Source organism: Molothrus aeneus, chromosome 1, assembly GCF_037042795.1.
Source record: "Molothrus aeneus isolate 106 chromosome 1, BPBGC_Maene_1.0, whole genome shotgun sequence".
NCBI lineage: Eukaryota > Metazoa > Chordata > Aves > Passeriformes > Icteridae > Molothrus > Molothrus aeneus.
In genome coordinates, this window is record NC_089646.1 from 122,863,538 (window position 1) to 122,888,652 (window position 25,115).

Below are 25,115 nucleotides of genomic sequence, written 5' to 3' on the forward strand. Positions count from 1 at the left end.
TTCTTTTCCAAATTGCATAAAAATCAGCCCTCTGGGATAGCTAATTTGATGGCTAGTTGAGTTGTGCCCTTTTTAGCAAGAACTCAGTCTTAACTACGTAACTGAAATGGCAAAAGTTTTAGCAAAGATAGAGCATTTACATATTTGGTTAATATTTTCCCTATTAGATTTACTAAATAATGAAACAAAATACACATATTAGAGAAAAATATAGGATAATAAAACCAGTTATTCTAAATATTTAACCACTGAAGATTTAGAAAAATAATCATTATCATCTAAGGAACTCACAGCTGGGACATTGAAAGTCTTATTTACATTCATAGTAACTGGAGCTGGATTAGGAGCAAGAATGAAATACCCACAACTGTGCCTATATATGTTTTGCTGCCATATGACTGGACATGCTTTTAATTACCAACCCAGTAAAAGTGAGCAACACTTGACATGCTGATAACTGAACTCACCTGGTAACACCAGACATTTGAAAACGATTGACCAGCTGACTGAAGATCTGTCTTTATCACAGAGGGACCATAAAAAACCTCTAAGAAACAGGCATGCTCAAAGAATACTATAAACAATATGCCTAAAAATTCAAAGGCTTGAGGACTATCTTCAAAAGGCAATTTATTTAGTTTTCTTTTTTAAAACAGAAGTCAGCATTGTGATTTTTAGCCATATTTAATTAATGGTTTATCTTATGTATTGTACATATCAGAATATACCCTGTACTTTTAAAAGATTTCTGAGAAGGAGAATGTTGCATTTCAACTGCAGTCTGATTTGGCAGATACCAATCCAACAGTGGATATTTCATGTAAAATTTATGCACTTGAATTTTTAAAAAAAGATAAGTAAATACATTGCATAATCACTGAAATTAATTAACCCAACCAGCATTAAATAAAATTAATCAAGTAGTTATATAGACTTTTTGGAGTCAGAATAATAGTACCATTATCTAATTGTGTCTTTGCAGATAATGAAGAGATAAATCTGCTTTTTAGGATTACAAATGAGAATTTTCTTTTACATATAAATTTAATAAATCTTTCCAAATATTCGGTTCACTGAAAATAAAATACAAATCAAAGGTAGAGACATGTTCAAGATTTGAAATCTGGAAATGGAGCTATAATTTATGTTTGTTAAATGATAGATAACTGACTCAGGACATCTGGTATAATGCACAATAATTTCTAATATAAAACATGAGCTTGTGATGTTGAAAAATCAATACAATGAAAAATCCTCCAGAGTTGAAGAATGTGAGTAGATCATACAGGAACAAAAAGCTGAAGCTGCTAATATACTTGACCAAAATAAAAAAAAATAAGTCTGTTCTTGAAATTGAAAAACTAGACAAGACCTTGCAGTCACTGCATCTGGATGTAATAGCTTCCCAGCAGAAACACAAAGTGGAACTTGCTCAGCTAGAACAGCAGATAACAAAGCTTGAAAGAGACCTTAGAGATGCCAGGAACTTTATTGTCAAAATGATCAGGTATGCTTTTGCTATGAGAATGAGCAAAATAGGTTTCTCTTCAGAAATCACGTTGCAAATGTGAAGAAGCTGGACATGCACTACCTCATACACATTTGTTATGAATTCTTTGGAAAAAGTACTTTATCACTAATTTTGTAAGTACATATATCTCTGGGTTTTGTCTCTAAATTCAAGATATGTTAGAGTTTTGTCAGCAATGCTGACAAAATGCATACTGATAAAAATAAAATGAGTACAGTAGCATGACTTCTTCCATTATGTTTGCAGATATTTTTATAACTATATTTGCCAGTTTTAACTGTAAAACCCATTCATATACATTTTCAATGTCAGAAATCTATCTTGTCATACTTTTTCTTTGGATGAAATGTACATAGAAGTTTTATTTACTCTTTTCACTTTTCTCTGTGGATGTTTCGTGCACAAAAAATGTTCATAAGATGGAAAGGTTTGGGCTTTATTAATAGCATGATATCTCTATCAAAAAAATGCACAATGAGCAGAAATTATTTCTACTTATTTGGGAACTTTGCCAAATATATAACTTCAATTGCCAGTGACAGCATTTAAGATACCCTCTTTCAGTTGTTAATATTTTGTTTGGGTTTTTTTTTTTACTAGTATACTCAAAACAATATAAATTAACAAGCCCTTAATTTTCTATTTGGTTTATGAAAGAGATGTACAAGGTATAAGACATCTGCAGAGAGCTTTGAAATCAACTAATGAGGAACTAGTGCTGATTGTTTAATTTCTAATCTTTTGTTAAGCAAAAAGAACAACAAAAGGGAATTAACTTCCGAACAATCTTTCCCCTGTAATTAGAACCTTTTCATTGTTTACCAAATAAACAGAAAGAAATAGAAACATATTACTGCAGCAGGATATTGTACCCTGTCTATTACATTTTGCACACCTGAAAAAATATGTTAATACAAATAATTGTTGTCATGTTAGCATCACTGGTTTCAAGCTGTCTGAAACAATTTTACATTCTCAATAAGGAATATTTAACATTTGAACCAAAAACAGTACAGCACGAATAATTAAAGGCTTAAGTTAAATACATAGACAGTCATTTAAATTTAGATCTGCAATAACATTTACTATTATTCTCTAAGGCTTTGACTGTGCTTGACAGAAACAAAGTACTCTGGGATTAATTTCAAGAAATGGTGCCAACTGTGCGCAATTTGCTGTAATTAAGACATGAAAGAGTACTAAATATTCAGATTAAAAGAAGCATGATGGAGCATGATAGAGAATCAAGGTGTGGCATCAAGCCAATAAAGCACAGTCAGTCATGAATGCTCAAAAGTGATTGATATGAAACTTATACCTATAAACTTGTAGCATGTACTTCACAACTGTGCAGATAAAAATTAACATCATGGCACTGTGTTTTAAGGAAAAGGGCTCTTCTAAATCCAAAGTCCAAAGTGTGTGCAACATTTTTAAACAATAACAAAACAGAGCCCAAAAATGTTTATTTTTACACAAATAAGATACTTAAACAATGAAATAGGGGAAAAAAAAGGTAGCATGGTAGTTTTTTTCCTTTGGGATATCCCTATGCTTTGGGATATCCCTATGGCTACATCAACCTACAGCATTCACCAGAGTGCCAAATGAAAGAGGTATGTAGCAGTTGGAACCAAGAGATTAAGTACCCCCCTCCTTTTTTTTTATTCATCAAACATTTTCCCTTTTTCTTTAAAGAAAAAGTATTCATTTAGATCAAACTGCATTTCCCATTTTTCTCTCAGAATTAGATGGAATATTTCTTCTTGCCTTTGAACTTATAAGTATTGATTAATGATGTATTTATTGTAATACTGAATCTTTTCTTCAACAGACTTTTCTAAATTAAAGTCCTTGTAACTTTTTGATCCTAGAGGAGATGTGGGTACTTGACCCAATTGCTAATGAGGTGCTGTATAATCTCATGTATCCTATAGCTCAAAATAGCAGGATGCAGTATAAAAAGTACATCATGAAAGGCCCTCTTGGAATACCTTTTGTCTTCACAGGCAATACGCAAAAGAGATGACCTTCTGAGAAAGTCGGAAGCCGATTTCCTGCAGGCAAGGGAAGGTATCAAAGCAAAAGTGGCTGAGGTGGAGCACCTTGACAGTGTGGTCAAGAAACTGAAAGCCAGTATCCAGGACACACAGAAAGAAAAGAATCAGACAGAGACAGCAACCACCATACTGAGAACTGAGATTCAGCAGCTAAATCAGTAACTGCAGGGTGTGCATAAGCAGTGCAGAAAGACAGGTAATAATGTACAAAAATAGTTATATTACAGAAATATGAATTTTGTACAGTCTAATGGAATAGAATTTTCAATATGGGCATATGATTGTTGCAATCAAATGAATATAAAAGTTCCCTGTTCAGCTCTAGGGTAAATTTACAGATAGAGACTGTGACTTCATCAAAACAAAATAAACACAACCGGTTCTTTTTTCAGTAGTTCTATTTCTGTCCTATAATCCTTGTATTGATTTGGTGAAACATCTATTTCTGTGCCAGAACACCTGTTCAGTCATTGGCAATGCAAAATGCAATTTAAACTTAACAAGTTTGATATAATTCCTAATATTTTAGGTGACTTTTAAAACTGATATGATTAATCCCTGTATAGATAAGTTAACAGCTTTAGCAATAGTGCATTGATGCATGCAGTATTTTTTTTCCGGAGAGTAGTTTACACAAAAGCAAAACAAGATGGGAAAAGCAAGGAATCATTTCATTATGGGCAATAAACTGCTTTAAAAATTTTTCGTTGATACTTTTGGTTTTCACAGTAACATGTGTGCTAGAACTAGTTTTCAAAATAAGCAAATGCAACAAGGAAATTGCATTATTAATATTTTGAAGTCACAGTATAGTAGAGCTTGAAATATACTACTTTTACCAAATAAAATATTAATGAAGTCATTTGGAACATAATAGACAGCCTGTGTCAACCCCTTAATTTTCTCTTCCACTATTCACAACATTGCCAGATACGTGTTTCTGGATAAAACCCCCTAGAGGTCTGCTGCAAATTCTTTTTCAATACAACCAGATCATTGCAGATAATTGTATTACACAGGGTATTGATCCAAAATCGTTGTGCACCGGAAACATCTGAAAAAACATGATTATAGCTTTCTGGTTATTGTTCGTACATCATATAAGCAGGCTTTTGTGTGAATCACCTGTAAGAAAGGCAAGGTGGAAACATCAGAGAAATTACCTCTTTACAAGAATCTATTGATCACTTTAAATCAAAGAAGTATGTTTGACATAAGATTACCTGCCAGTTTGAACATTAGGTACACTATGTTATAGCCTGGGGCAGTTGTAAGTCTGACAAAGGGATTGTAAATAAAGCATGCAGCTGCTAGCGCCTCTGGCTTGGGATCAACCAAGGCTCAAGTCCAAGGCATAGGTAAACTTAAAATAATTTAACCCTTTTTTACCAGGACACATTGTGAGTTAAACCTGATTATTAAAAGTAGCGATTAAATCACCTCGTGTATGTTTAAATAGCTCTGCAATTACAAAAAATATGTTGCTGGATCTGTTTACAAATCAAAGCAGGTATAAATAAAATAAATTTGGGAAGATTAGTCTGTCTCCACACAACAGATCACAGCTCTAAACTACTTCTAAGAACTTCTAAAGCATTGTTAAGGATTTGCTTTGGGATAATACATACAGTGCTATTTCACAAAATTGACAGGCACTTAATAAGTTTTAAAATTCAAATAAACCTCATTTTTGATATAAAAGAGTGTCTTCTGGAAAAACAATTAAATAGATCAACAACTGGGAAACTTTTAATGGCAGAGGTTTACATTACATGTTAAATATTTACCCTTCTTTTGATTTCAAAACCCAATCGAATACTTGGAGCCCACAGATAAATAAGGTTACTCAAATAAGTAGCTATATTATTTCCAGAGAGACATTCTACCACAATAAAGTTATTAAAAATACCTTGCAAAAAAGGTTCCAAAATGCACTGAAAATATATTTTTTTATATATATTATAATTCTTATTGAATGATGACAGTTTACATTTGACTTTACTAGTACTGCTCATTTTTTAGATATGAAAGCAAAGTTGGTTCTATGTTGTTTTTTAAGCTGTACATTTTTTTAAACATGTGTTGACACTAATAACAGTTTAACTCATTAGTTCACAAAGATTCATATTTGCTTGATATTCAGTAAGGATGAAGTCTGGGTGATATCTACTGCCTGTTAAACATTTAGTTGTTAATGTTAGCTGTGTACCTTTCTGAGGCAAAAATTTAAATTTAAGCAGTTTATATAAAGTACTTTTACTCATGGAAATGGTGACTGTTGCTGTGTTTTGTGAAAAGTCAGGTTATGTTACTGTCAATTAGAAAAGAACAAAGCAATTTCTTGTATAAGGAAATTGATCTTCTGAATATTCTGAATTCATAAAGGAAGATATGATAGCTGAATTTAGATCCTGTGCATATGGTGAATGTTGTCAGACATTAAAGACAATAAATGCAGAATCATGTTAACAGAGCACAAATGTTTTTCTTTAAGGCATTCTTTCAATCTAAACCTGGAAAATACTGTTTTCTGACTTCACTGAAGTCGAGTGTATTTTCACTCTTTAATATTATGGCTCATTAAAAACAGGGATTTAAATCTATGATCACATAAATGCTTCTTTTATTGTACATATTGAACTGCTATCACTAACTGATTCATAATTTCTTATATTTTTCTGGTGTCAAATTTCAAAATAATTTGAATACTGCAGAATAAAGGAACTGTGTGATATAAAATGCTTGTTGTGGAGCACTTGTTTTAAGGCTTAGTTTTATTCCACAATATCCTATACCTGTGCACTACATGTGTCTATATGTCTAAAGCCATATATTTATGAAAGAGTATAAAAACAAATACATGTGTGTGGATTTGTGTCTGTGCAGGAACACATACACCTGCACACTAACACAGACTCATGTGTGCACATACTAAGGGCTAAATATTTAAATTAAAGCCTATGTACATATATCTTTTAGGAAAATGGTCAACAAAGAACAAAGGAAAAATGTCTTTGTCTTAAATCACTTATTTTTCTGAGAGCTGGCAGTGCATGGCTATGGTTTCTTTTGGTCTAAGGAAAGATTGCCATCTATTGGATGACCTTGGAAAAGAACGGGTTTTTACTATGCATGGGCTCTGTAATTCATGAAAAAATATAATGCAATTGAAGATTTCAAGATTAAATTGTACATTTTACTATTGTTAAATGGTTTAAAAGCTGCTCTATTTTCAAAACTGTGATTTTGAATTCTAGATTGACTTATACTGCAAAACACAAAGGCAATAGGTGTTTGCTTCAGAAGGAACGAAATACTGGATGTGCATGTATACAGTAAGCTCTGACAGCAGTTTAAATGTTTGCAGAATATTGAATCCAAGTTTCTTTATTTAAATTTACTGCAATACAATGAAAGACACTTAAACCAGCTCTTAATAGATTTATAACATATTTTCCTCTCAAGATTTGGGAACGGAATGATGCTCTTCTCCTGAAAACAGTATTTGCCCAGCTCTTACCGAGGGTTGCACTGCATTGCATTTAAAACAAAAATATTGCTCTGCTTGAGCTTAAAATGCAAAGCTTTCTTTTTTTTTTTTCTTTTTTTTTTTAACTTACAGGCAAAGAACTTGCCAGTCAAGATGAAAAACTTCTTCTAATGGAATCCAGCTTGAAAGCAACTCAAGAGCAGCTAAGTGAGCAAATAGCAGAAACAGTTCGCCAAGAACAGAACAGTAGAAAATCACAGACGGAGAGATGAAGACCTTGAGAAAACATATTCTAACTTCTGAAGAAGAAATTAGTGATTACAAGTGAGTTACTTATTTTTTGGTATTTGAGAAACAAAAGACATTAAAGTCAGCAGTAAATCCTTTTAATATGCACTGTATTAATCGTTTCTCTCAGGTACGATGCAGTGTAAATATGTTCTGTAACTCTATTGAATAAACTATGAAATCTAAATGATCGATTAATGTATGTTTTAAAATATGACCTGCACTTAAAAAATTGAGTGTTGAAAAGTACTGTTAGTAGGAGTCTGGTTTATTTTTAAAATTTATATTCTGTAGCGTTGAAGTAGAATAGTATGTGTAATTGTTTATTACCTATCTGTTAATGGTATTCTCATCTTCCTCTTTTTAGAGACCAAAGGTTACATATGGGTCTTATTGTCTTTCTTTTTTTTTTTTTTTGTTAGAGAAGCTGCCTCTAAGCAAGAGGCTACCAAATTAAAGAAAATTTGGTGTTTGAACTTTTAGTCACAATAGCAAGGCATATATGAAGTTTTTAACATAAAGGAAAAAATACAAACTGTATACTTTAAAAGAGTTTACACTGAAAAAAGTACTTTTGTTCTAACCAGTCAAATTTACTATCTATTAGATTGAAGACTAGCTCTTAGGATTTTATCAAAAAGTAACAATGTTCAAAAATTAGATTTTATCATTTAGCTTAAGATAAACTATATTTTACATTGAGCCACAAAGTGATTCATTTTTAGAGTTCTTGAGATTCAGACTATGCTAAAAATTACTCTCTTAGTTGATGCTTTTTTCATGCAGTCATTCTCTTGTTATTAAAGTTATGTTGCATTAAGCAATCCCTATATATACAGACTGAATTTCAAGCTGTTTCGTAATATCATCGAGCATGATGAACACTTTATACTAGATAATTTGGCTGCAGAAAGAAAGTCTGTTCATTTGGAGGTGGATTGAACATTTAGAGCTAAATGTTTTATCTCAGATTTGTAGCAAGCATAAAATATTACCTCAGCAAATGTTTTCTGAGGAAGACAAGCTAAATTCAGATGCAACAAACATCACATATCTAAAGCAAAATATTATATACGCTTAGTGTAAATTACTTTTAGACTGGAACTTTATCTGTTTTTCAGCTCAAATGTTTTAAGTTAATATTTATGCTGAAGACTGGGAAAAGCTTCATGGAAGAAACACTGTCTTCAGTTATGCGTCTTCATTTCTTTAAATAAAATAGCTTGGTGGTTTTCAACCTGTAGTTATATCTCTAAAGACATTACTAGTACTTCTCTAGGGAAAACACTGTCACTGATTTACTTTCCTAACACAGCTTTAATCTTTTGCCATAGTGGGTTTTCTTAACCATTTGAAGTTATTCCTCAGTTTACAAAATGCCATGTTATGCCTAATCTTGTAGATAGTTCTCTGTAAATAAAAAGGATACAAACTTCTAGGACTACTGATTGTGGTAACTTGGTGTGGGATGGGGGAAGGAGGGGGGAAGTGGAATTGAAACTCCCAGCTGTAGCTGATTGATTGTGTCATGAAATACAGCTTTTGAGAGAGCAGGAATTTTGCAAAAGTTCACTGAAATGAGTTTCACTAAGGTTGAAATAGAAGGCCAAATTATAATCGTTAAAAGATTTTTCAGGACTTTTTATTAGATTTTTTTATACCTTATATGAACAAACTTGAATGAATCTCTTCACATGCAAAAATTATTAACAAACTGACCTTCATGCTCTTGTATTTTTTTCACTTGTTCAGTGACTTTGGTAGTTTGTTAATTCAGTGCATGAACATAATAAACTTTGATTAAGGAAAACCTTTACCTAGCTCTATAGATTATCAAAACTATTTTTATTTAATCTTATGTAAAATTTTGAATTTATTTTTGATACCATTGCTTTTTAAAAGTACTCTGATGCATTGCTTCAGGATTACAGTAACCAAATTATTTCTTGAATCTGAAAAATTAAAACTGGAAATTCAAAACAATAGGTTTAGTAAAGTGAAACTGATAAATCTAAGAAATTAACAACAAAGTAATTTAAATATTGAAATTTCCTTTTAAAACAACATACTGTGTACCTGAAAACAGTAATGCTGTGCCAGCCAGTATCTGCTCTGTTCTGTTCCTTGGGAAACAGAAAGAACAATGGATCTCTGTCCCCTGGGTGTTTTGGGACAGGGAATGTCATAAGGGTTATATTTAGTCACTAGGAAGGGTACTGCATGTGTCATAAAGTAGCATCCCTTTTGTGCTCACTTATTCAAAGTCATACAGTCCTGGACTTTTCTTACCTTCCTCCTTAGTGAATCTGACAAATGCAGCTGGTATCAGGGTGAGAGCACAGGACCATACAAAGAAAAATACAGCACAGCATAAATTGGTCGCTTAAAACTATACTGAGTCCTGAGATTCTGCTATAGCTGTTGTGAGGCCTTTGAGGGGAAAGGTTTATTTCTGTATGCTTTTATTTCCTTGTTGTGCAGTCCTTGTTATAAGTTATTTTTTCATGGAAGTGGTGAAAAAAGGAAATTATTGACTAGGATTTAAAAACAATAAGAAACCCTTATATTCATTAATGAACCAGAAAAAAGTATTTATTTTTAAACAGGGCAAAACCATTTTCTGCTAATTTCACAGGGTGCCCCTAATACACTTATTTCATAGGGAAGCAACTAAAAGTTTTTAGAAGTCACAGGCTTTGTTTGCTGTTTACTTATCCTGGATGAAATAGACCTGAGGAAACCACAACCCCAGTCCCACTCCCCAGCCCTCCACCCTGCTTGCCTCCCCCCAGTATAAGCCTGTTACACCTGAAAGATTTGTTCAGAATGTCCAGTGGGAACCTGGAAATCGTAATAATTTGTAGTATCGATTGTGTGAAGCTATGCAGCTGGGGCCTCTAGTGAATAGACAGGAATAGACATTTTATTGATTAACTTTTACAGTCATATTTTCAGGACTCTGCTGCAACATAATTTTCACTTCCCAGCTTTGTGCTGCTGCATCATGAAACTTGGATTCTTCTCTCTTAACATTTACCCACCTGAGAGAAACAGTACAGACTTGTCTTTTTTTAGCTGTGCTCCACAGAAATGCATAATATTTGGTGTAGTGAATTCTTTTAAATTTCCCTTCTGCTGTCACAATAAAATGAAAAATCTTCACAAGTGATGTTAGTAAGTATTGAACAAGTTGCACATCCTCTCTAACCCCCACATTAGATGCTATTTGTACCATCTTCTAGTAATTCTATTTCTCCTTTGCATTTTCATTCTTATGTTTTAAATGGATAAGTTTCTGGCAAAAGCAGCCCTCCTCTTTACATCCGCAAATTCCAGAACTGCTTCAAAGGAAAACCAGAACAGCCCCATAATAAAATCTATGCTTTTATTAGTTAGTGAAATTTTAAAAGAGGAAGACAAAATGTTCACTTGAAAATCTGAAAGGAATTATCAGAAAAATCTGATTCATTTTCAGGAGTGACATACTGCATTAACTAAAATTGCTTATAAGATTACTGAGAGGACCGGATTTCAGTACAGTTGCTAATAATTTTTAAAAAAATGTGTAGATGTACTGAAGTCTTATACAAGCAAATCTCAAAAAACTTTTTTTTTCCCATTTCTGGTGCTATTAATTTCCAGAAAAGAACAAAAATGGCATTGTGCCATTGTGAAAAGAACTGTTGCATATTTGCTTGTTTCTTTAGTACGGGTTACTTTGTACATTAGATTCCTAAGCCATTTCTCTTTCATGCGCTTAGAAAATTACCAGTGAAAGTCCTCATCCCTTTTATTCATTTAGTGGCTGTTTATTATTAGTTATTTTATGCACTTTCATGTGAACCATGTTTTTGACATAAGTTTAATAATGCCTTGTAGGCTAAATATTCACCACCACCCCATCATCACTGGTCTTCATATGATTTAAATGTCTGTCATCCCACTACTTTATTCTGTGTTGCTATTAACATCTTCTAATTATAACAATGCTTAAGATATTCGTGGTCATGTTTCCTTTTGTCCTTCCCCTCTCATCAGAGACATGATGGTGTGCACCATATGGAGCTACAACTGAGGCAGAAGCTCTCCCATCCATCACAGAAGGTTCACTTTGTTTACCATTATCAAACTTATGACTGAATAATTCCTATTTTGTTTCAAAGAATCAGGAAAAGTGTGGAGGACTTAAAGGTAAGAATAACAACACCAAAGAAAGAGGATAAGTAGCAACTTTCTCAAGACCTCAGTGTCCACTGGTCCAGGATAAAGTAGAATTAGTCTCAATCAGGTGAAGAATTAGAAAATTTGAAGCACGTAAGTTTCTTCCTATGCATGGAAAATTAATGTATTATTTAGCAAACTGATTAATAGTAGTATCAGATTTTAATGACATCCTAGGCTCCAATATTTCAAACATATGTGAATGTGAGTCACAGTTTCACAGTTTTGTGAAACCAATTACCCTATAAACATGTGAAAAGCTGTTCACAAGCTTGCAAGATTGAAGATGAAAACTTTTCTAAGGACCACTTATGATTTTGTTTTGTAGTTGTGATGTTGTATTATAAAAGTATTGAATTATGATGTAAGGATTACAGGAAATCTCCAAAACATCTGACTGTATTTTAATTTAGGTTAATTTAATAGAAATCCAAATTAGTGTTTATGTGGTGATTTAGTTAAAGAACAGGGAAATGGTATTCCCTCTTCTGAACCTTTGTGGAGATATTAAATAAGATCAGAGTCGTATTTCAGTAAGTTTTATATGTTCTAGGTAGATAATCCCCTAAATGCTTAGGACTCTGTACATATCATGTTAACTGAATTTCTAGATTTTCTATATTGTTTCTTTCTTCTTTTCTATTTTGACATATCCATGCTAAGGCTTCTTACAGTTGTGATAACTTTTTCATTATGAATTAGGCAAGGCAAATTTAAAAACTTTTAAGAAGTAAAAAACTTGAAATGTTTTAAATGTTTTTTAAATAAATTAGATGCAATATATAACAAAATGTTTCTTAGAGCATTTTTTTACTCTGCACAAATTCAGGATTAATTATAGCTCCCAGTTTTAATCAGACAATTCTAAGTTTTATTGTGACATAGCTGAAGGCTGCTTGACTCCATTACTTTATCTTTTTCTCTAAGAGAAATTGCAAATCTGAAGTATTTGAATAAGCTTGTGCCATTTAGTTTGATTTTTAATTTCTAACTATTAATGGAAAAAGTAAGACATTAAGTAAATAAAAATTTGTGTTTATTGACTTTGACATTATCTATGGCACAAATATTAAAAAAAGAAACAAAACAAAAACAAAACCAAAAACCTATTATCTGTTCAAGAATAGGATAGGATCCTATACATTTGTGTCTTCCCAGACACTGTAGTTATGACTGGGAAAAGCTGAATTGATTGCAATGGAAATCTACCTGACAGTAAGTATTTGCAGTGGCAGACAAAATTATTTAAGAAAAGAGAATATAAAATTAAGAAAGACAGATGGACTCATAAGAGTGAAATACAAATAGTCTGAATCGGGATTGATTTCAACATAATGTGGTGGAGGAATCCCCACTTATTGATCAACTTTAAAGCCCATGCACAGCACTTAAAAAGATAAAGTAAGCAAGGTCAGATAATCAAAGCATTTAAATAGTAAAAACAGCAACTGCCACTGTAGACTGCTAAAATAAATCCATAATACAAATTGCTTTAGCAAAAAGTGGATGAGCAGCTGATCTTCCTATTGAACTTTTATACTGTTCAGTGACCACACTGGGGAGAGGATTGGAAGAAATGCCTTGAAGATCAATATTGAGTGAGAGGTAGCAGGGATTCATTCTGAACATGAAAGAATTACGAGTATGAGAGTAGAGATGCTGAGGAAATGTCATCAAGGAAGGACCGATCTTTTAAAATATCACACATATTATATGAGCATAGTATTATTTGATATCCTGTTATGATCTTTGAGCATTCAAAGCTTATTAAAACAGAAATTTACTTATTGAAAAAACCAAAAATACAACTAATGATTTTAATGAAATTAGTTCTAAGAATTCAGTAACCTCTGTCTTCAAAACTAGGGGAATTTTAATCTTCTTAATTAGTATGGTGTTCAGTTGAGGCTGTTACTTTCCAGCCATATGTATTTCAAGTTTTTGCTAAATAGGAATAATGAACCAGAATATTGTATTTTTTATCTTTTTTGATCTTTTTGGTTTTTTCAAAGATCAATATGCACTTGTAATTAACATGTTTAATGTAAGTGCTATTTCTTCAGATCTATTTGAAATACTATTTTTGCAGACATTTTAATTATTCTGTGGAAAATACAATGCTGTAATGCAAGTGCTTCAAATTTCAGTTTTTCCTAAACATATATGAGATTTTCATTTTAAAATAGGTGTTAAAAATATCTTTTATTTATACATTAATTTTTTCAGCACTATTCAAAGAGTATTTGTGAGAAAGAAATACTAGAGGTGGAAGTATTACAGTAGCTCATTGTTTCAAATATGTTGTTTTCTTTCACTGTTTTATTATATCATTGTATGAGAAACACTGTATTTTCATAGATATATTATCCCTTTAAAATGAAGAATCCTTCTTTTTTTCTTTATTTTTGACCATGATCTTCCTTTACTTTCACGCTCATTATCCTACCTATAAAAATGGTGTTATTGTTGGAAATTAATAATCCAAGGTGTGACAGTATTTGTAGTTTAAACAATAAAAAAGGAACACTAAAACTAGAGTGTTTCAAGGATATAGAAAATATATTAAAAAAGAAAAAAATAAAGTGAGCATTTGTGTTCTCTTAGAAGATCTTTTTTGACAAAATACTTTAGAGTAACTGATTCCCAAAATCATGAAGTTTGTTTGCTACAGTAACTGTACCATGCACCTTCTTGTAATGCATAATTATTTACAAGCACTATTGGCTCAATTTTTGCTGTATGAATTGCTGATTGCAGCAATTTCAATGGTAAAATTGTGAAAAACCATATTCATAGCTGTCAAAGAAAGGTCAGCTTATTTGCATTCATTAGGAACTTGGAGGGCCATACCACATGCTTTTCCTCTGGGATTCTTACAGTTATTGATTTGTATACAGCTGTAGGAAAAATTAGTTGGAATTATATTTCACTTACCACTGGAGGCTGTATATTAATAACAGTGGAGTTCTACATAAAAAAAATAGAACCAGCAAATTAAATAATTGTCATTTTTAAAAACTAAAATTGTTATATTTAACTTTTTAAAAATAATCTCTTTTGAATAGCTGGAGTAAATCTTTTAGTGAACTTTTGTTAATACTCACAGTACTTTTATTTACACAAAAACGCATAGGCACTTATATGAATGTGACATAAAATATTCAAAACTTCTTATTTAGTAGTGGTCTTTACAGATGCTTGTAAACCAAGACAATATGTTTAGCCTTCCTTATATAGTGAATTTTTCTTTAATAACTATATAATTACTATCCCCAAAATTTAAAATATTAATAAATCCTGTAAAAAAATCATACATTTGTTCTCTAGGCATTAAAGACACTTCAATATCAAGAGCTGTGTAAAATCATAAGGCAATGTTATAGCCATCCTTGACTGCTATCTTTAGGTATAAAAAAATATGGCTAATGTCTTCAAAAAATGTCTACATGGGTAACATACCAACAATGTGAGGTCAGGTAAAGCACGTTGTCAAACTGCTACAAACCTTTGTCTAAATGGAGAACTTCAGATTTGCAGATAGCAATGATGCTCAGGTGGTATGCATTTGAAACCTTGTTTGTATTACATTGATAAATACTGTACATGATTAGTGCATATTTCTGTGAACTTTTAACACTTTAAATGGATTAGAATGTCTTATTTTGATCATATCCATATTGTTCATTAAGATAAGATTAGGTCCTTAAAAAATGTTTGGCTTGTTTCCATTACACTCAAAAATGTTTAAAGTAGAAAATATAGAATACAGTTTTCCATAGTGTGCATATATAACACATGTTTGAGATTAATCAAATCATGGTCACCTCTAATTAACAGCAGGGAGCAATTCCAACATGGGACAGGGCCAGATGACTAAGAAATGAAGCATATATTTAAAAGATGCAGCATACTAAGAAAAGAAAAATAGGTTATGACTTATGACTTAAAAATACTGCAAAGTTTGAAACCTGTGGTTCTGTGCATGTGGTTTAAACATTTTATTTTGCTTTTTTTTTTAGCTGAGCCAAAAATTTTCACAACCCTACAGTTTTGTAGGTATACACAGTTTTCTTTCAAAGTTAATTCTTTCCATTCTTCATAATTAATAGATTTAAAAAACCCCTGAACTTTGCAACTTCAGATGAGCAGCTTTTTATTTTCAAATTTTTATTTTCTAAAAATGCCTGATTTGTATGCCACACTTCCTTCATTTACCATGACACTTGCTTAACACCACAAGAAAAGCAGTGATCAAGGACATACATTGAAACAAATTGAATCTTTCTTCCTGTTTTTGTTTGGGTTTTTTGTTTGTTTGTTTGTTTTAAATAGGAAGTTTTATAGCTGATGAAGAAGAAAACTCTAGGAAAAGAATTGTCATTGAGCGATGAAGACAACTGGAGACTTAGACACTTTCCTGTCCTTTCCTTCAGACATAATGAAAATACTAATTCTAAATTTTCTGAATATCCAGTGTGAAATGCTGCTGTCTGAACTGCAGCAGACTGAACTTTGCTAAGAACTACTGTAGCCAATGTTAATTTGCTTTGAACAGTTAAAAGTCTTTACAGAGAAGAATTAAGAAAAGGCATGAGAAAACAATGTTCAGTTGTGTCCTATCTCTGACTGGGAGTTTGTGCCAAGGTCATTCTCATTGCATTTAGGACAATAGCTCCTGAGCACATACAAGTTTTTCTGTCTCTGAGTGATTCAATAACTGCTAAACTTGCCTATGAAAAGGGGAAAGCTCTACAAGAAAGTCTAGAGACCAATTCCTTTTAGATCAACATGGAATAATATTAGTTCAAACGGTTAGTTCAAAATAAAAGAGAAATTAATCTCTGTTCTCATATATCCCAATTGAGAGCTCTGATAGAAAGCATTTCACAATTTATTTTTGCTTAATGTGAGGCTCCTTATCTTCTTTTACCCCATGTTCCCAAATCCTTTTACTTCAGCTGCCTATGCATAAAATGATAATAGAGATGTATTCTCATATCATGGATGCTGATATTTATGAAGCACTCGGACACCATTAGGTTGAAAATCAGTGGCTTTATTTATGTTGTCTTTTTTGTTGTGTCACAATGTGAGCTGTGTTTCTCAGTTTAAGTCATGTAAACTGCTGTATAGAGACATTAGCTGTAGGTTGCAGATTCAGCATTTGCCATTGAATGGACTAGAATTTTGTTCCAGGGTCTTGTTTTGAGCTTAATTATTTTGTGCAGTGTCCATGATTTTTAAAAATAATTACATGAGTATTAATTTGTAGGTTTTGGAAACTCAGATAGAGTGAAAGGTATTTTTTTCATCCATATAAACACTTGAATATTGTACTTTATACACTAAAAGATAAATTATAAGAAATCAAAATGTTTAAGTATTTGTTCGCTAAGCGATAAAAGATATCATACAAGCTGGATGTTTAAAGGAAGGGATATTAGCAAATCTAAAAACATGCAAATATGCTTACATAGGTTAGACAGACATTATTACACTTGGCAGCATTAATTCTGATGTATTGGGAATGCTGAATATTTGAATTTGCCACACTAATTTTTTTTTAAGTAAAATCAGCATCAAAGCCTGCTTCCAAGTCAAAGAGAGTTCAAGAGGCACCCAACTTAAAAGTAAAATTGGATTCACCTCTTTTATATGGATATTTTTCAGAAGGAACACCTGTGAAGGGGTTCCTCACTCGGTGTGCTGTATTTTCTGACTTAATCAGATCAGACTAAGATTTGGCAAGTAGTTTCTCTAGCAGGGAAGCCACAAGGTATCAAAAAAAACCCAGGATAAGTACGGGCCATAGCACAGCACTGACCTTAGGACACAAGAACTTTTCAGCAGAATGGATGTAGAACTTAGACAGATGATAGTGCACTCTCTCTCCATGCACATTCTTTCATGTATTTATTTGTTAATATCTTCCTTAGAAATATAGATATAATTTTCATTTACACGTTTCAAGATAATTTGGCCTTGAGCAAAAACCCAGCAAGACAAATTTCAATCCAAACAGATGAAGCTGAGAAAAGCTCTAGGAAACTCCAAACCATGTCCAATAATGGAAAATTTTATGGTAGGTGGAAGAACGATAGACAACTGTAATGGCATCATGACAATCAATGAAGCTACAACAACTAAGGTTTTTTTATGACATCAGCTTGCTGAAACTGGTGAGTGTGCAGAGGATTTTTTGCTCATAGACATCAAATGAAATTGAAAATAACAAATTCTAATGAAGAAAATTTAACCTTGAGATAAAAATAATACTGCCTTGCCTATACTTTTCAGAATTATATATTAGCGCTTCAAGGATAAGCATCATCAATATCATGCAAAAATTCAAAATAATTTTTTAAAGCTAGGTAATAATCTTGTTATTTTTCATGATTTTTTTTTCAAAATTGTAGTCAGAGATTTATAAGGAATAGACTTGAATTTGTCATCTATTGCTGTCTTCAATGCAATCTACAACAGCCAGCACTTTCTTCTAGAACCAAGAGGAGGATTGAGAGAGTGCCATAGTTCTGTTTATTTTACCTTTGATTTTCAATTAATTGATTTACATAAATTTGGAATTCCCTTTCAGATGGATATTTCAGTTGTCAGAATTCACAAAGGCAATCTACATTCTCTTAAGTATGATAACCCTTAAGATTACATGAGAGCCCTTCTTAAGGCTAAAATAAATTTTGTCCTGCAAAAAAACCACTTGAATGCTTTGAAGTAGAAACTTTTATCGTAGGATGACAATACTGAGTCCATCCTTTTTGTTATAGATTTTTCACCAGACTCGAGTGTTTTCTTGTAGATTGTAGTGTTGACAACTCTTAGCCCACTCAATTCCTATCAAAAATGAATGGAATTTTTCTGAGTGGCTTGGTTGATTTTGTTTTGGTTTCGTGGGGAGTTTGTTTGTTTGTTTGTTTGTTTGTTGTCTGCAGCTGTTGTGGCCCAGTTCTCTTGGTGCTTTAAGGGGAAGGTTGCTTGACTTACTCTGAGTGGCACAAAGAAAAAACAACAAAATTCTTGGGTGGTTCAGTATCGAACTTTTACTTCCAAACTTTAGAATATTTAAGGTAAAACAAAGTACTCAGCAAATTTAAAATGTAGCCATTTTAGTTAGACAATCAATAATAAAAAGCAAAAAATTAACTTGAAAAAATGCATAAGAGAAAAGGAGAAAAAGTGAAAGAAAGTATAAAAGTAGCAAGGTATAAAATCTCCACCTGTGGATCCAGAAATGAGACCTGATTGTTGAAATTTTGAGGTCTCTTGGTCAAAGCGATGTTGCAGTCCTGATCCACCAGGGGTGGGGGAAGCCTTCAATTTGGAGTGAGAAAAATAGTTGCAATATTTAATACCTAATGATATTTATGGATGAAAAAAAATTACAAATTTTAAAGAATGCATGAACAATAAATAGCTGTGATGATAACATCTAACTGTTATCTACCAATTTACATTCGGAGATGTTATATTTTGCTAAGGATGTATAATTTAAGCCAATTTTTTTAAAGATTACTAGACTTTTGTATAGATGCATATGTATTTATGTATTTATTGGGGAATAAAATTGATTTTCATAGATTGGGACTTTTGAGCACAAGATAGTGAAGTGTCTTGTCTTAGGTATCAGCAAAGATAAAAAGAACAATACCATTTGAATAAAGGAACGTGAAAAAGACCAATTTATAACAGCAAATGAGTATGGGAATCCACAGGAACCACCTATTCTACAGAAACTCTCTGTAGGAACTGAGAGTTCATGGGAAAAAAGGCAGTGTCTTTTTAAAATGTTTCTTTCTATGGGAAAGGAAACAGGCTACTTGGTGTTTATTAAAGGGGGAAAATGCACACGGTTTCAATATTTGCATTCTGTTTTACTCTACTGTATTTTTCTTGTCCACTCTGGAGGTTTGGATTAAATTCATATTCTATTGATAAAGCCATGTAAACTCAAGAAAACTAGTTTTCTCTGCCTCCCCTTCTCTGCATATGTACTTATATAGAGATATGTCCTTTTTGTTTGTTTATTTATTTTTACTTCTGATTCAACACAGCTGTGTAAAAATAGTGTAGTTTGAGTGCTTATACTTTTCATCCCTGTAATTAATACACAGGAAAGAAAGCATTGAGATAAGTGGAACAATACAATAAAATGTTGGTTTAAATGGGATACTTTTAGAAAAAGAAATATTTTCCAGGAATGAAAGCTTTTCCATCTAAATGATACCATGTAATCTAAACTGGTTTTAAGCTTAAAAAGCATGCAAATCACAGAAAAACTGGAAGGAGGGATTGGCTGGACACAAGAGAAACCCTGCCATTTGCAGGAGGAGCTTTTAGAAGAGCAGTCTCAGGTGAGAATTCTCCAGCTGGACTAGGACTCAGAGAAAAAATTGATAAAAAACTATAGTGCTCAGTAATAGCCTCAGTACAGTATATGAAATTGAAGTTTAATATTTGAAGTAATGTAAACGAATGCTCCTATAGCTTATTATTCCACTAGAAAAGGAAATATTATTTAAATAACATTACCTGTAAAATTCACTTTCAGCACATGAGAGTTATTACTGAAAATATTTAGTCAACATGAAAGAACATTACTTCTTTTTAAATTCTTGTGGGTGGGAGTCATCTTGTCTAACTTTAGATTTCCACTTTAGGTGGAAATATGGGAGGGAGGTCCCTAAGTTCCCTTTATGGTTGTTGGAGAACTTTATCAATTCAGAGAGTGGAATCAAGAGCTGAGCAAACATCAAACCAATCAAGCATTGGTTGCTAGTCTAAAAAAGTCTCCAGACAAACATTCAACCAGGCCTCCACTCAATGCAATGGAAGAATATGTATGCAGTCACACATAACCAAGTAAATGCAGATGCACAAATTGATGATCTGGTGAGTTACCTTTTCCCAAAAATTCATGAATTGCTACAAATTATTTTATTTATTTATTTGTTTGTTATTATTAAATGTTTCACAGGCATTAATACAGATCATTGCTCTGAAAAATAATATATAAATACAAGGATTTAAAAGGGAGTGATTTATGACATAGAGGAAAAAAAATTAAAATAATAGATGATCTTTCCTGTGTCTGTGTCTTTTATTGTTTATATTTACGGTCATTTTTTCTCTTGTATTTGCATTTGTTTGTTTGGCTTTGACAATGTATTTTTTTAATAGAAAAAAAAAGGATGACAGAATGTAAGACATGAGAAAGTGGGCAAATAGAAAAAATAGTAGAATGACTAATACTCTTTTCCACCCTACTATTACCATACCAAATCAATGTAGATTGACTATTTGCTGTATTTTTTCACTAAAGAAGTGTATTAATTCTGGAGCTTGACTGAACTTTGAACAGAAAGAATATAATAATTTTTATTTAACTGAAATTTGTTGCCACCTGTGAACCAGATGATTGAAAAATGCTTCCATTGAAAATATTTAAACATTCAGAGGCAAAATAAAAAAGATAACAGGTTGGATAAAAGAAATATATTTTTGTTTATGAAGGTTTCACTACATGCAATTTCAGTGGAAATAGTAGTTGAAGAATTACTACACAAAATTTAGATTAAATTTTTCACTTATTTTTATGATGTTTTCTATTTCCAGTGTTTCTGACATATAACCCATCAGGGTACTAAAAAAAAAAGATTATATACAGTAAATTTGTAGTCATTTACTTGTTTCATAAGTGTTTCATAATGAGGTGATTTGAGAGAAAAGAAAGATTTAATGAAGAGGTAAATATGCAATGAAAATGAAATCAAGCAAGTGAAATAGTTAATCATGCTAACACTTGGATTATCAATGTATCATCATGCTAATATTTTTATGCATGTGGATTCTTCCCGAATAGAGGCAGATTGCCACTGGGAGCAACTGGTGCCACTAAGCTTCCAAATTAGTCAGCTCTCCAGCTAAGTAGCTTGGGAAGGTATGCTGAAGGTTTCATCTTTCTAAAGGCTCTATTTATTATCTTTACTTATGTAAAGTGTTCATTAGAAATAATTTTACATTGAAATATGGTAACTTTTTAGCCTCCTTTAATGCAGTCATGAGTCTTTAACTAGCAGACATAAAACTGCTTAATTCTGTGGATATTAATGGATTCATATGTCATAAAGCCAGAAGAAACAGTGTAATCAAGTCTCATATGTGACACAATACAGGACACAGGACTTCAGTGAATTAAATGGTACATCATGTCTAAGTAAATGTGACTGAAATGGAGCATATTAAAATACAGCATACATTTTTTTAATACATTCTTGACTTTAAAAAGCCACTGAAACAGAATTTGTGACAATCCTTCATAGGTTCTCTCAATAAATCCAGCTTCTAAATACATGCAATATGTTGATTCTGAATCATTTTAGCCTCTTACTCAAAATGTCATATGAAACTTAATATAGAACTAAAGTCTATTATCTTTTAATCTTAATGAACAATACCTGAAATCTCTTAAAACCAATACAGCTCATAGCAGGACAAGCTGTGTTTACAGTACAGACCCAGTAATTTTTAGTATTTATATTAATCTAATTATATTAATCTACATGTGTTCTTTATATCTACAGCCAATGCAAATTAGTATGGATTTATGATATCAGTCCTTCAATAGTTTGAGTGGAATAGATTAGTAAATGCCAGAGCGGAATTATTTGAATCTCACAGTTAGACCCAAAAAAGTATTATCAGAGAATTAGTAGAGCATTATAGTATTAGTTTCTACTTTTTGAAAAACCTCTCACAGTTTCTAAGACCATATAGCCTAAAAATGGTCTAGAATTTTTACTTTTAAGAGCTCTCCAAAAATTCTAAGGAGTTCTACAAAGGGAAGTAAAAATCTATATGTACTTCTGTGACTGCAGGAGTTTTTATACTAAACTATGTATTGTGAATTCCATTGTTATTTTTGATTTCTTAAGTGACTTCTTTTTTGATGGGGGAGAGATGCAGATGTATGTAATGCCATTGAGCAAATTAAATAAAGGATCTTATTTTTATACTCAAATTATTTTGATTAATTACATCCCACTTATTTTTTTTCTCTTAAGATACTGTTTGTGCACATATGCACAGTGTCATATGAGTGTATCCATGCAAATCAATAAATCAATGTCCATGCTAGTGTCTATATACAAGTTGTCACATAAAATTTATAACAACTTTAGGACATGTTTGCAGCTCAAAATATGGCTTGTTCAAGATTCGTCTTGCCAGAAGAATTACTAACTCTAAGTTTTGTTATTAATTATTATTCATGTGTTTTAAATTGATTGAACCAGTCAAAACTAGAATAATTCATAATTTAAAAAATTAATTTTATTATTGGTTTAGTTTATCTGTGGGAGGGTGTTTTTTAAAATGTTTCAAGGAATACTTTGGCAAACATAGTTTAGCATCTCCAACACTTTAATTTTCTCTGAAGTTTCTGAGAAGAGTTCAACTTTTTTCTTCCAAGTCTAATTCTAAACCCCATGTTTTTAAAGTCTTCATAAAGTTAATTTTAAATGTTCAGAAGTCTGGTAACTTAAAATAGCTTAACTTACCTTGCACCAGATTTTGCTTATCATGTTTTTGAGGACATTGCTCCATTACAGATTTCTAAGTCAGCAGTATTAAGATATCAAATGTTTCTAAGCAGATCAAATTACTTAAATGGCTAATTTGTTTATTTGTTTGTTTGTTCCTGGCAACAATGATTTACTGGTATAGTGATTATGAGAACAGCATTTCACAGTGTTAGTATTCCATTTGAACTTATAAGTAATTTTCTGTCAACAGCATTATTAGTAAACTTCTGTGTATTATATTACTCAAAGAAATCTTATAAGTAACTTCAGATTTTAAACTGTATGGGTTATATCTATCTAAAATAAGCAATATGTATCAAATTATTCTTTTTGATTTTGTTTCCCTTGAACAGAAATCTTCTGTCAAAAGTGAAAAGATCTTTACTTTTCTAGTGGAATTCCTTTTCATTTCTCTCATTGTTATGGATTCATAAGTAAGCAATTTCACATTTTATTACAAAATAAGTAGAGGCAGGTGTCTAGAAGATGGGGAGAATGGCATACTCAATTTCCTTGTGGCATATATTAAAGTTTTAGGAACATATTTGCCTGGCCTTCTGCTGGATTTCGTCAAACTTCAGCTGATGGGTAAGTAAGCATCGTATAAACATTTTCTTTGTTGTACCAAAGTTTAATTTGTCTTCATTCAGACTTAATTTTTGCATATAGTTGAGTGTTGTTAGCAACCAATATAGGAAAAAACAAACTGTCAATAAGAAAAGGCAAACAAAGCATAAAAAAGCCAGACATTGAGTTACATATTGTTTTAATACTGAATAAGCTATATCTAATAAAAAGTTCCATTGGCTTCCTTGTTGGTATTTAGTGTTACTGTTACTTTAACAATAGCTATTATATTGCAAACTTTTTTTATGGTTGCTATAAGACCATCAGTTTTACACATCTTCTAACTGCTCTATTTCTTTGAAACATAGCTTTATCTTTTGAAAGGATAATATACCTAAGTTACACCAGTAAGCTGGCTGCAGGTTAAAATGAATTCTATTCAAGGTGATGTAACTACCTGTACAAAGTGGAATTAAGGGTATATGATCCACTTTTGCTTCATTGCATGCTTAGTGTTGTTGTGCAATTTAGGTTTATAAAGACGCTTCTGAGTGAGCACCAAAAAAAGAGTCTGAGAGTCATGGCTATGAAGACTCTTCCTTTAATTTCTCCTTATTATTCTTTAATCAGAACTATTGCTTGTAAGTCATGTGAGACCAATCTCCAAAATGCATGCCAATGAATAATTTACTCCTGATTTGGTACAATCTCAGGAGTCATTCAGGAAACCCACATGATGTATGCTGCTAAGTAGCAACCTGAATGAGGGATGCATGCTGCTGCTCTGCCATTTCTGCTCACATAAATTTTAACTTCTAAAACTAAAATACTTTATAGATTATGTTTTCATTTAATTTATACTTCCCTTAATTCCTCAATAATTTTTCTCTTTTCCAGATTAATTTTAGGAAATCTGTAGACAGCTCCATGCAAATGCCTTGCTTCAAAACAGAAATTTCTGGAATTATAGCCTCTATATACTTAGACACCTGGCATTTTATGTACAGTATCTATTCTACAAAAATTTATGTTCATGTGAATTGGGATGTAGAATAGTTGATGGTTTTTATGTTATATCACTTAATGACTTTTATCGTCTAGGTCAAATATAATTGAAAAAATATCTCAGTCTTGCTAAATTGACTTTACAATGCAAAAGGTAACTACACAATGAAGTAATGCTAATTTGGAGAAAACATTATGATATGAGAGGAACTTGAGAGGAAAACCATGTAGGCTAGTACCACTTACCTCTTTCTATGCTATCAAGGTGTGCACACAATTTCTGTTACACTTATGTATTTAGAAAAGATCACATTCCAGTAAGGTTATAGCTGCTGGAACAGTTCCACAACCATTGT

The 25,115-nt window shown here is 32.0% G+C and overlaps 1 long non-coding RNA gene across 1 annotated transcript in view; it reads left to right on the forward strand.

Annotated features, from left to right (window-relative positions):
- The first annotated feature begins 6,747 nt into the window (after positions 1-6,747).
- LOC136554912 (uncharacterized) overlaps positions 6,748-25,115 on the forward strand; it is a 36,448-nt gene continuing 18,080 nt past the window's right edge. Inside the window, exons 1-2 of the long non-coding RNA XR_010783396.1 lie at positions 6,748-6,926; positions 7,214-7,405. This is a non-coding gene — a long non-coding RNA (uncharacterized lncRNA). The remainder of the gene's footprint in view (positions 6,927-7,213; positions 7,406-25,115) is intronic.